Genomic DNA, 13474 nt, shown 5'->3' on the forward strand with positions numbered 1-13474 from the left:
TGTGCAGCAGGGATGTTAATCTTTTGCCTTGTAATCCAGTCCCTGGGGCACGCCATAAATATGTGGCACTGAGTGCGTGGGGCTCCCCGAGGAGGGCACTCCATCAAGCCCGTCCTGGCCTCGCTGCCTGTCTCTTAATGTCAATCTCTCAACACTTGATTAGGAACCATGTGATAAGCTAATAGACAGTGGATAAATTGGATGGATGGATGGATGGGTGGATGGATGGATGGGTGGGTGGATGGATGGATGGATGGGTGGATGGATGGATGGATATGGAAGCAGAGAGAGCGATAGAAATTTTCAAAAGTTGTCAGACATACACACCCCCAACCATAAATAGTTTATGACTTCCAGATGTCGCCTAATCCGGCAGCACAAATAAGTCCCAGAGGAATTATTCCCATCCCCAAAAGAGTCACCTTAGAATCCCTTTAAGCAGCAAGCTCCTGTAGCATGTTGAAACCAGGACTCAAATGCCACTTTTATTACACAGAGAAAGTGAAGCACATACACAAAGTTTGGAAGAGTATATACATCAGGGTGTTAAAAGCTTACGTCTCCGAGTTGGGTGGGATTGTGTGTACTTTAATGCCTAACTGAGAGGTTCAGCTTTTCTGTGATGAGCATTTATTACTTCTGTAATAAGATAAACGCAGTAAAGACAAGACCATTTTGGAGCTCTCTTTGTGGTGCAGCAGGTTAAGGATCAGCCTTGTCACTGCAGCAGCTTGGGTTGCTGCTGTGACACGGATTTGATACCTGGCCTGGGAACTTCCACATGACCCAGGTTCAGCCAAAGAAAAGAAAAGATAATTTCACACAAACAAACACACACACACATAGAGAGAGAGAGACAGAGACAGAGACAGAGATTCAATGTATAAACGTGTAACTTCCCAGTGATTTTCAGAATAATATTTGCCCTATGGAGCGGCTCTCCAGGATGGGCGGCTTCTCAGACCTGGCTCCTTGGTGGCTGAGTGTGGAGCAGACCTCTTAGGCAGAGAGCCTGCGGCACACCTACGGTGGGTGATCAACCACCCCTGCCACCCCCCCAAATGGCTCTGTTTGGTCCAAGCTTGGGAGAGATGACAACCAGGACTCGGAGGGAGGGGAGGCTAAGGAGATGGGGTGTCTTGGGGACCGGGGTTCCACAAAGTCTGCCGGGCCTGGACATTAGCTACTTGTACTCATTCAACAAACCCGAGTTGATGATTCTTCTGTAATCTGTCCCACCCACATAGGAGAGGAGAGAGCTGTTGGTCCAGCAGAAGGTGTAACACCTCTGCAGTTAACACATCTGGAATTTAAGCTGGACCATGATAAGCTCAGAGATGGGGTAGAAAGGGACCCAGAGGGAGGAATAATTAATTGCAAGGAGGTGTGGGGAAGGCATCATCAAACATTCATGGAATTGAATTGAGCTGGGACTCAAGAGGCCTCCCTTCCCCTCCCTGACACTTGGAGGGTCCTGTCCGACAAGACACAGCTGGATTTCTGGATTTCCCCTACCATCGAAGCTGCTGTCATTTGGGCTAAACTCTGTGCTTTTCCACGAATGGCTGTCACCCCATGTGGAGGCCTTATCACATCTCTTTCCAAGACGTGTTGAGATATGGAGACAAGGATCAGCAAGTCTGAGGGTGTCTGAGCAAAAGACAGTCAGGTGGGAGTCTCAGAGCCCACTCGTGAACATGGATAGATCTCTGGACGGGGCTGTGACAGGCACATATGCAGGGGTGAGTCAGCCACAGGGGGTGGGGCCCGTTCTGAGCCATTCCAAGCAGGCTGTGCCTGGGAGAGACGGGTGCCGCACCGCATGAATCAGAGGGCACCTGTCATGATGGAGACAGATGTGGGGGAAGCCAGGCACACTACAAATCAAAAATAACAAGGAAAACTCTGGTCAAATAAGACTGAAGAAATGTCAGCTCTCTGCTCCTAGCTTTGCCGGAGCTGGCCCTTCTGTGCACAGAGACTCGCCCTGGGACCACAGAAACATGAGCTGCATGGAGATTTTGCAAATGAATAGACAGATCCAGGTCCAAAGGATGCATTTGTTGACTGTGTAGAAAACTAAAATTGGTCAAATAAATGAGAAATTTGCTGTTTCCCTCCTAAATTTTACAAGATAGGGACGAATAAAATGATCTATCAGGCAGGAAATATTTCAGCAATTGGTTTTTATTTATTAAAGAGATGCACGATGTTCAGCAGGGCACTGTGCACATTTTCTACAAAATAGGAATTGTAGAAAGAAGTCCATGAAACCAGGGAGAAAATTCAGAGATTTTTGTCCTGGCTTGTTATTATAAATAAACTCTTGATCTCCCAATGTATGCCATTGGTAGAGATTAAAAGGGAATTTTCACTGTAAGGTCAGATGCCCCTTGAAGTGGTCATTCCAGACCTCCAGTTTGGGAGCAGCTACTATGTTCACACATCTGGGATGCTTAGGCATGGAGGGGACGGAGACGTGATTGTCAGTCTTGTGTCCTGACTCTGGTGGACACCTTCTGGGTCTTGCAAGATGTCCCCTCAGCCCTCCCTGACTTCATGCAGCTGTGGTAGATGCTTCTAGACACTGACCGAGGCTCCACCTCAAGGGAAAGCCTGGACTCTCTGCTCTTCCACCAAGGGCTTCCTCTAAGCTGCAGAGTCTGTTTGGCCAAGAACAGACGCAGAGAAAGCCCCTGGGGGTGGGCAGTAGCCTGGAGGATCCTGTGCGTGAATGCCCCTGCCTCCCGGCCTGCAGGCAGATCATTCTGGAAGGCATTCTGCCTGCTCCTCAGGGCACAGCCGAGCTATACATTGTCACACACACCTGTTTTTGTCTTCTCTCTCTACCAGCTGGCTCTCTGTGCTCAGGGCCCTGCAGCCGGTGAAAGATGACTCACTCCCAAGTATACCTGTTGCCCAAGAAGAAGGTAGATTTCTCTCTCTCTTCCTCTCCCTCCCTCTCTCTCTCTCTCTCCCTCTCTCTCTCTCTTTCTCTCCCTCTCTCTCTCCCTCACACACGCACACGCACACGCACACGCACACACACACACACCAAGAAAAAGTCTTATTCCAAATTCCCAGAAAAGGGCTCTGATTGGCCAACCTTAGGTCACATGATCCGTCTTAATCCAATCAAATGTGACAAGGAGCTGTGGTCATAGTAGCCAATATGACTGCCAGCCCTACCCCATTCTGCTGGTGAGGGAACAGGGTGCCACTGGGATCCAGGAAGACGTCTCTGGGCCACTGCCACTGGAGAATCTTGTTAAAAGGAAGGCTTGGGTGAGGCTTGATAGCTGCATTCTTAACAAGCCCTCAAGTGGTACTGATGTGTATATACTGTCCACACTTCGAGTAGCCAAGGAGGACATACTCATCCCTCTGCAGTCTCATTATGTAAGAACCTACCCTCCCCACACCCAACAAGAGAAACCTCGGCTAAACTGCAAAGACTGAAAGGAAGATTTCTTGCTGCTTGAGATATGACAAGGAGTGAGTTGTCAGTGACATTTCGATGGAGTTTTTTTTATACGAGGACATTTAACTCAGCCTACAAACCAAACCATTAAACGTACAGCCAAGTAATTAGTTTTGCCAACTCATGATCAAATCAGATCAAATCAGAGCTCAACTCTGAGCCTCACTCCATTATCTGCCAGGGATCATGATGGGAGCATCTCTGATTAAGTTAAAACAGCAGTTTTTACATTTCAACACAGCGTTTTTGTCGCAGTCACATAAAACTGGCCAATTTGGGGAGTTCCCATCGTGGCTCGGTGGTTAGCGAACCCGACTAGCATCCATGAGGACACGGGTTTGATCCCTGGCCTCACTCAGTAGGTTAAGGATCCCGTGTGGCCATGAGCTGTGGTGTAGGTCGCAGACGTGACTCAGATCTGTGTAGGCCAGCAGCTGCAGCTCCGATTCAACCCCTAGCCTGGGAACCTCCATATGCCACAGATGCAGCCCTAAAAGACAAAAACAAACAAACACAAAAACCTGGCCAAGTCAAAGTGGTCTGCTTCATCTGTTCCCCTTCACCCAGCCCCTCTAGTGTCCCCAGCTGTGCACCCTGGGCCCCGGCCTCCTGCAATCTCCTCCCCCTGCAGCCCCCTTGTCATCTGAGGTCTCCTACCCTCATCTGTGGTGGATTATGGCCCACAGAGATCCCTCTAGCCCCTGCTCCATCTGCATCTGTCCTATCCTGCCTTGTCTGTGGCCTCAGTGACAACCAGTACCAGGCACTCCTATTTCAACTGCTCTTCATGGCTGCGGCCATGTGCCCTGCACAGCTCAGCCCTTCTTACTAGCCAGCTGGGAGATGGCCAAGATCTCTGGCCAAACCACCATGGGAGATGGGGTGTTCCCATTTGGGGTAGAAACCCAGTCTTGGTGGAGACTCTACCACCCAAGTGCTGTAGAACATTTCTGTGAGGCTCTTAGGGGCCCGGGAGGGCTGCCTGGCACTGTGCTCCAGGACCAGGCCTGCAGAGGCAGCACAGCCTTGACACCTACCACTCAGCATTTCACATCGCCATGGCACCCTACTCTGTTACCTCTCTTCTAGAAAAGGCCATCAAAGGCAAGATTCCCAATACATCCAAACCATCCAGAACTAGGACCCAGCATGAGCCTGTAGTCCTCATAGAGTTTAATCTTTTGTAGGCCTGGCATCGGAGCCTATTTTGTTCTCAGGAACCACACCTCCATTAAGAAAGCAATTTCTGGGAGTTCCCGTTGTGGTGGAGTGGTTAATGAATCCAACTAGGAACTATGAGGTTCGATCCCTGGCCTCGCTCAGTGGGTTAAGGATCTGGCGTTGCCGTGAGCTGTGGTGTAGGTTGCAGACGCAGCTCGGCTCCCAAGTTGCAGTGGCTCTGGTGTAGGCCAGTGGCTACAGGTCTGATTCAACCCCTAGCCTGGGAACCTCCATATGCCATGGGAGTGGCTCTAGAAAAGACAAAAAGACAAAAAAAAAAGAAAGAAAGAAAGAAAGAAAGAAAGAAAGAAAGAAAGAAAGAAAGAAAGAAAGAAAGAAAGCAAGCAAGCAATTTCTGAGAAGGGAACCTCGTACTCCTCCAGAAGAACCCTCATCCCAGTTCTGCAGCTTGGTCAAGACTGGTTCAACGGCAAAACAACTCATGTGATGATGAATGCAGGCATGGCCTAGGGTGAAACACCATCACCAGGCCCGACTCTCCCTCCACCTCCCAGCTTTCTTTTCCTTGGGCCTGACATGGGCCCTGGGCAGGCTCCTCTCAGCCTGGTGACTCCCACAGCTCCCAGCCTACATCCCATTAGTTTAGCAACTGGTGGAAAGACCCCATCTCTCCCTAAAACTCCAGCAAAAGTCCTGGGGTCACCTCTCATTAGTCCAGCCTGGGGTATGTGGCAAGCCTTGAGCTAACTACAGGGGCCAAAAAGATATGACAATCTCATTGGATGACATGTGTCCTAAGCCTCTCACTGGAGCTGAGGACCGAGGATGGGAGAAGAGCGCTCCCAAAGGGGAAATTGATGGATGGCTATAGAACAAGGCCAGCACATGACAATTTGGCTACAGCAACTAGACCTCTGGGGACAAGGCATACATTCTTATAACTGTAGTTATTAGACATAATATTCCATAGGCCATTATCCAACATGTCCAAAGAATACTGTGTCCTGGATAATCCCTATATTTCCGTTCATATGATGGGACCACACACACCAGTCCCAGATTACTGCCTGGCTTTGTTTGAGTTGCCCCAGATGCAGCTACTGAGATGAAGATGTGAGAAAAAGTGGTTTGTCTGGGAGACCATGACATATCCGTCGGGGAGAGGGAAAGGGAGGTGGGGAAGGAAGGCAGCCAGTTAAGGGTATGTTATCAGCCTAGTCACCATCATGGGAGATTGAAACTAATCCCCCCAGATCCCTGGGAGACAGCAAGCCACACCCGAGAGTCATCCCACCCAAGGAAAGGGAGCTGGTTTTATTTATTCATATGTATATATATATATTTTGCTTTTTAGGGCCACACCCATGGTACATGGAAGTTCCCAGGCTAGGGGTTGAATCCGAGCTACGGCTGCCACAGCAAGGCAGAATCCGAGCTGCCTCGGTGACCTACACCACAGCTCGTGGCAACACCGGATCTCAGACCCACAGAGCAAGGCCAGGGATCAAACCTGCGTCCTCATGGATACTAATTATATTTGTTTCTGGTGTGCCATGAGGGGAACTCCAGAGCTGGGGTTTTTAGACACTAACTCCTATCTGTCATGGTTTTATTGTTTGCTTGGGGTCAGGGAGGGGGGCAGTGCTGGCCACATCCATGACATGTGAAGCTTCCAGGCAGCCACTGCAGTGGCCATGCCCGATCCTTACCCCGCTGCACCACCAGAGAGCTCCCTGTGGTTGAGAAACTGCTCCTGGAGCTGCCGATTCCCTGGCTCTCTGGCTCACTGTGCCCACTGACAAAGGTGCCCTCAGGCAACGAGCTGCGAGTGCTGGCTATTGGAAGCAGAGCTCACAGCACTTAAGTGGAAGGATATGGGCAGGGAACCAATAATTTCTGCAATTGCCAAAGACCAACTAGACTGAACCATACTGTCTTGGAATCCTAAAGTCACTGGAGGATGTTTCAATTCCTCCTGGCCTATAAGAGGAATACCATTTTCCACTGTATCAGGCCTTTTAAAAAACATAGTAGAGATTTTTCATAGGTAGAACATTGAGTAGAGTCCCTGCATGAGGTTTAAAAGAAATATCTTCTTGAAGAATGTTACTTTTTTTCCTCTTTGATATTATTCTCACTAAGAATTTCAAAACATTTTATAAATATCATGGTCTCTAAGCCACCCTGAGAAGGGAAAACTGAATTTCAAGGTTTTATTTTTAAGTCAATTTCCTTTTTAAAAAAGATCCAAACTGGTTGCATAACCTTCTGGAAACAACCTAACTGACAGAATCATTTTTGCACTTTTAACCCAATTGTTCTGACTTTTGATGAGATGCCACCATAGCAGATATAAGATTTATCTTCTTGCAGATGACTCTGGCCAGTCCCCAGAGCCGGGCCCCAAGTATCTTCAACCCACAGAGATAAAACCAGAGTTTAAAGAAGGAACATTTTACTCCCAGAAAGTCCAAGCTGAGGGTTTGACCCTGACCCATAAGAATCTTCCCAGCTGCAGGCCATTAACCCACTGGCACAGGGCACTTGACCAATTAAAAAGCACTTGACCTGTGAAATGGGGAGCATTCCACTCCATAAAGTTACCAGGCAAGGGAGTCACCAGGGTCGGTGCAAGAGGTAGAAACCGAAGTCGACTCTAAGCCCACCCAATCCTCACATAAAGGTCTTTCCAGGATGTCCTGTCATGGCTAAGTGGTGACGAACCTGACTGGTATCCATGGGGATGCAAGTTCGATCCTGGCCTCGATCAGTGGGTTGGGGATCTGGTGTTGCTGTCAGCTGTGGTGTAGGTCGCATGTGGCTTGGATCCCACATTGCTGTGGCTGTGGTGTAGGCTGCACTGGCCCTAAAAAAGGCAAAAAAAAAAAAGTCTTTCCACTACACCATGGAGTCCCAGATATTCGGGTCCCAAGGACTGGTAAAATTATTAGATTGAATCATCCAAAATTGCCATTCTTATTGGTCAAATGATGAAATGACAGCAAATTTGCCATTTTTATAGGTCAAGACAGTCAAATATTAGCAATTTCACATGATTCAACCCAGTACAAAACCATTTGGGAAACTGATGTTAGAGAGTAAGGACATTGGGAGCAAAAACTCCCTTTCAAATAGGAAAGACCATTTTAACTGAAAATGTAGGACAGATCCTGTCTCACTATGCCAGACATGGTGCTTTATAAAGCGCTTGCTGGGCTGTCTGCCCTGTGCTCTCATTGGACCAGCTTTGGGGGCCAGGGAGCCACACCACTCTGGAGTCTCCAGAGCTTACTTTCTCCATGTGGACAGAGAGATGCCAGGGAAGTTCGTCCTGGGCCCACTGCCATGGACACCCTGTGCTCCCAGGATGAAGCTCTGCTTTGATGGCCCCTCCTCTATCTTGCTGACACTGGCCCCAGGAGAGAGAAGAGGGTATAAAGTACGAGGTAACTGTCACCAGGTCCCCGGGCACTGCATGACAAGGCATTGGAGGGGCCGCACAAGTGGCAAGAGACGTACTCTCCATGTGGAACCACCCCCACTGCAAGGTGGAGACGAGCAAAGTGGATACCACAAGGGAGAGACTCTGATGCCTCTCACAGGAAAAAGCTGCCAACTGAACAGAAGCGATGACTCATAAAACCCGCAAGTGTTTTGAGACAAGTTCCTTTTTAAGGAAAAAAAAAAAAAAAAAAAGAAGAAGAAGAAGAAGGAGGAGGAGGAGGAGGAAAAAAAGAAATATGTCTGTTTATTCTTTCTCAGCACTGAGCTCAATATTTAAATGAAGCATTTTTATGAATGAGCCCCACAGATTATCATCTCTGCTGCATTAGTTCTAATTGCATTATTGCTTAATTGCAGAGCAATAGAGTGTGTAATTTTGGAGCTGTAATGCCTAGGGGGCCAGAGGTTCATGCAAAGCCCAGAGTTGGGAACACTGGACTAAGGACAGCAGCAAAAGTTTGGCATCCCTCGCTAGATACCTCGTTGGACATCTCAGCTCTCTCCCCATCAGGGATGTGGCAGAGAATGAAGATCCTTCGGATCATAGCTCATGCTACCCTTGCAGTAGAACTTCATGAATGGATGCAAAGTTCAGGAGCAGCGTGTCCACTGTATGCCTGTGGCCAGGCTGTGCGAGCACCAGAGATGTACAGATGAATGTGTAGGCAAACCAGTCCAGTGATGGAAAACAGATATGTTAACTGGGCCCTTCAGTTATGGAGACAAACTGAGGTTTCTTTGCAAAGGGAAGCCTAGACCTGAATCTCCAAGAGAAAAAGTTAGATAAATAAAGAGCTGTGAGACTGAGTAGGCACTCACCAGTTTTTGCAGTTGATGTGTTGAAAATGTGCTACTGAATAAGCCAGGAAGGAGAGAAGGCAAACAAGAATGTGATTGCAGGTTATGTCCCAGACTCAGCCTGACCTGTAGGGAGATCTGGAGCATAAATTATACCTTGGAGTCTGACCTACCTTAAGGCAAAGATACTGGGCTTTTCTTCTCCCATAGCAGTTGGTAATGTCACATAATATTCTCTATATACAAGAGAGGAGACTCTGGTGCCCAAGAGCAGCCCACAGAAGTTTTAGGTGGCATTCATAAACAGAAAGCAGACAGATGCTTGGGGATAAGTACATGGAGTTGATGAAAGTGACCTAAGAGGATCAGGGTGGGCCAACACCCAGTGCAACATGAAGTGATTTCACCCTGGCAATGAGCTGCAGATGGAAGATTTGCCAAATTTGGCCTGGTCATAAAACTCCAGGCACAGTTGGCCATTTATCTGTTCTCTTTCCACTTTGTGCATGTCCTCCAAATTTGTTGGTGCTTTTCAAACTTTGTTAGTTATCCTAGGACCTTTGCAATTTCCATACAAATTTCAAAGTGAGCGTGTCAGTTTCTTTAAAAAAAAAAACTTCTAGAATTTTTATTGAATTTTGTATCATGTTGAATCTATAGGGTCAATTTGGAGAGAATCAATATCGTAACAATACTGAGTCTTTGATCCATGAACATGGTATATCTCTCTCCATTTATGTAGTCTCTTAATTTCTCTCAGCAGTGTTTTGCAGGTTTCAGTTTACAGGATTTGCACATTTTTTTCCAAATTTAATCTCTAGGTACGTCAAATATTTAATGCTAATGTAAATGTATTATTTAAAATTTAAATTTATGATTATTACTAGTATATAGAAAAACAATGTACTTATAAGTAAATAGAAATGAATATAAGTGGATAGAAATGATAAGAATGGACATGCCTGTCTTGTCACTGATCTTATGGGGAAAGTTCTTTGTCTTTCACCATTCAGTATGACGTTAGCAGAAGGCTCTTCATGGAAACCCATTATCAGGTTAAGAGAATGTCTTCTATTCAGTTTACAAAGGACTTTTTAAATCATATTTGGATGTTGGATTTTGTCAAATTATTTTCTGTATCTATTGAGATGATCCTTTTTAAGTTTGCTAAAGGTCAGTTACATTGATTTATTTTCAAGTGTTAAACTACTTTGCATTTCTCAGATAAGCACCACTTGGTTGTGACATATTCTTTATATTTTGTTGGATCCAATTTGCTAAAATTTTGTTAAGAATTTTTGTATCTATGTTCATGAGAAATCTTAATTTGCAGTCTTCTTGTATTGCCCTTTTCTAGTTTTGAAATTAAAGGTAATGCTGTACTTATCTTAGAATAAATTGGGAAGTAGTCCCTCAGCTTCAGTTTTCTAGAAGAGTTTGGATAGAATTTATATTATTTCTTCCTTAAGTGATTGATAGAATTCTCTACGAAAGCCACTGGGTCCTAAAGTTCATTTTGTGGGGAGTTTTTATTTTTTTTATTTTTACTTTATTTTAATTTATTTTTGGCTTTTTAGGGCCACACCTACAGCACATGGAAGTTCCCAGGCCTGGGGTTGAATCAGAGCTGTAGCTGCTGGCCTACACCACAGCCACAGCAAGGCCAGATCCGAGCCGCATCTGGAATCTACACCATGGCTCACGACAATGCCGGATCCTTAAACCACTGAGCAAGGCCAGGGATTGAACCCACATCCTCGTGGATACTAGGGTTCATTTCCACTGAGCCACAATAGGAACTCCCAAGTGGGGAGGTTTTTAAGTATAAACTTAATTTCTTTAATCATTATAAGGCTCTTTGAGTTATCTACCTTTTTATTTTCCTTGAGCAAGCTTTGGTAATTTGTGTCTTTCAAGAAATTTTATCTATATCATGGGATACTGAGTATTTTTCCTCTCTGGCCCCTGGGAACATGACTGAAATCTGTATGAGTTCCAGAGAGTGCACACTTGCTTCTTCCTGGTGGTTCTACTCGTGCCTCAAGTACGTTTCTCCCATGCATGCAGTGATCGATACTCAGCTCAAGACTTGAGTAGAATCTGCAGCTATCCAGAGCCCTCGCTCATGCTCTCCATCTCTTCTCTGATATCCTGTCCATAAATTGTAGCTACTTTGCCTCCCTGAATCCTCAGGAAAGCCACTGGGCTCTGTGTGGACTCCCTCTCCCTGGAAACTTCCTCCAGACAGGAGGCTCAGGTGATCCAAGCCTCATCTCATTGTTTCCTTTCTGCCAGTCATCACGCCCTCTGCTGCCTTTCATTGGATGTCTGAGAGAAGTTATTACATATATTTTGTCTGACTTTTTTTTTTTTGGTTGTTTGTGATGGGAGGCTAAGTCCAGTCCTTTTGCCCTGTCATGGCCAGAAGCAGAAGTCCATTTTGGACAGTTTTAAAGTAAGGTTCCTGCAGAATATCCAACTATAGATATCTGGCCAATAGCTGTAAGTAATGGGAGAGGTTGGGACCTGAGATAAATATTAGGGAGCAAGTGCACAGAGCTAGTAACCGAAACCATGAGTGCAACTGTGGAGAAATCTGTGCTGGAGGAAGGACAGTATCTTAAAGACAAAACCCACAGAGATGGGGTTTTCACAAAAAACCATGAGGTAGAGAAGTGGAAGAAAGAGGGAAGGAGAAAATAAAATAAAAAATTTAAAAAAGAGGGAAGGAGATGGAAACTCATCAGAGATTGGGGTCATGTAACTTAGGGCTTGGAGAGTGTCAAGGTCATGGAACTTAGGGCATGGGGAGTGTCAAGGTCATGGAACTTAGGGCTTGGAGTGTTAAGTAACTGAAAAGCTCCAAGTGTCCAATGCCCTAGAGACCAATACACAAGCACACACACACAGGAAGGCATACAGAGCTGCGGCTTTCTGTGTGCTGGTTCCCCTGATTTTTGTCCATATGGCAAACTGGTCCCATTCACCAGAGAAGACTGAGGAGGGGGTGAGTAAATGATATGAGAGGAAGTGGTACAGTACCTTACTTTCAAGCAGTTTGACTGACAAAGGCAAGAGGTTAGTAGCTAAGGAAGGCAGGACCAAGGCCAGTGGAGGACACTTTCTGCTCAATAGCCAGGTCTTCAATCTGTGCATAGGAGGAAAAGACATTAACAGGTAGATCCTGAGAGATGGAAGAAAGGATAATTGATGGAGCAAGATTCCAGAATATGGGAAGGATAAAGGAAAAATGGGTACCAAAGAAATGAAGGTTCAAGTTTAAAGAAAGAACAAACCTGTAATCCAAGGACCATTCTCCCTGTTTACCCAGAGAGGTTGACAAGACACAGATCACATGCTAGACTACGTCAGCCCGATCACACTTTTGACCACATATTTGCTTCTACCAGCCCAATCTGGTAATTCTGAGACCGGTCCCCCACAGCTGCAGGCAGGAAGTCCCATAGAAGCACGGAGGCAGTGGGCATTTGCGCATGGTGCTCAAGACCACAGTTTGGCACTGCCTCAGGTCACTCAAATGGTGTGACATACACAAGGCCCTAAAGAAATCCATTCTCCACAGCACCTGTTCCTGAAGCGTTAGATTCCATGTAGGAGAGGTGGACCCACCTGCTTTCTAAGAAGTATGTGTATCATATTGATAGAATGTGGCAATCCAAACCGGGTCAAGACAAAACAATATTTAAGGCTGGATTTGGCTGCAGTGGGGTCCAGAGCACAGAAGCTTCAAGGCCTGGCCTCTTCTTTCTCTCAGGTCTGCCTCATGCATAAGCGGCTACAGAGAGTGGTGCTCCAATGGCAACTGGTCCACTGGCTCAATGGAAGTTCCAGAGTTGAGTCCTGCTTTGGACTGGGCTGGCCTGGATCTTATGCTCCCTGGAACCAATCGCTAGGGCTGGAGTGTCTAAATGTGCTCAGAATGGACTCACTGTCACTGGATCCTCATGGGTTAAGAGCAAAGGACAGGTAAGTTATGCCTAGGAGGGAGCACATGCTGGGAGGCACAAGTAGCTCGTGTCCCCTATGACTAGAAATCTGAAGGTGCCCACTCCAAGGCATCAGCTCTGGGGGCACTGCCCCAGGAATGGAAAACAGAGACACAAGGAGCCACAGCCAATACGTGCATCTGTGATGGGATCTGATCCTCCTAGGACATTTGTGAGAAAGAGAGAGAGGGAGCCACAAGCTTGGAAAATGACAATGTCCTTCTGGAAACACTGCATTTTTCAGATTGCGCACCATGTACGCTTAGAAAACAGTGTTCATTAGCTTCTCCTCGACCTTTCATTTTGCTTCAGATGAACTCATAATTCCATTTTGAGAATTCAACTGGAACTAATTTCTTTATTAAATAAACTTCATTTGAGGGCTGACTGCCATGGGCCCCAGGAGAAAATGCATCTTGCTTTTGCGGAGACCAATTTAGGTCAGCAATGCAAAAGCTTCTTTCTGAGAGAGGTGAACCTCAGCTTAGATGAAGGGCCCAGG

This window comes from Phacochoerus africanus, chromosome 8 (genome assembly GCF_016906955.1).
Source record: "Phacochoerus africanus isolate WHEZ1 chromosome 8, ROS_Pafr_v1, whole genome shotgun sequence".
NCBI classification, from domain to species: Eukaryota; Metazoa; Chordata; class Mammalia; order Artiodactyla; family Suidae; genus Phacochoerus; species Phacochoerus africanus.